The sequence below is a fragment of the Condylura cristata genome, unplaced genomic scaffold, assembly GCF_000260355.1.
Source record: "Condylura cristata isolate star-nosed mole 26May11 unplaced genomic scaffold, ConCri1.0 scaffold00024, whole genome shotgun sequence".
Taxonomy (NCBI): Eukaryota; Metazoa; Chordata; class Mammalia; order Eulipotyphla; family Talpidae; genus Condylura; species Condylura cristata.
In genome coordinates, this window is record NW_004567125.1 from 13,343,400 (window position 1) to 13,343,667 (window position 268).

A 268-nucleotide genomic window follows, 5' to 3' on the forward strand; every position below is an offset into this window, starting at 1 on the left:
CGGCTCCTCCCGCGGGCATCGAGGCTCCGCCTCCCGGTCCGCCCCAGTCCCAGACCCCGCCCACAGTCCGCCCGAGCCCCAAGCCCCTCCCTCTGAGTCCCCGGGCCCGCGCCACCCGCTGAGCAGGTGAAAGTCCCCGAGGCGCGCTACCTGCCCTTTCTGCCCGGCCCCGGGAACCGCGCCCAGGCGGCAGGTCGCGTGTCCGGACCAGAGGGTCAGCACTGGTTTTGTTGTTGCAGCCCAGTTCAGAGCAGGGCTACTAAAAGGA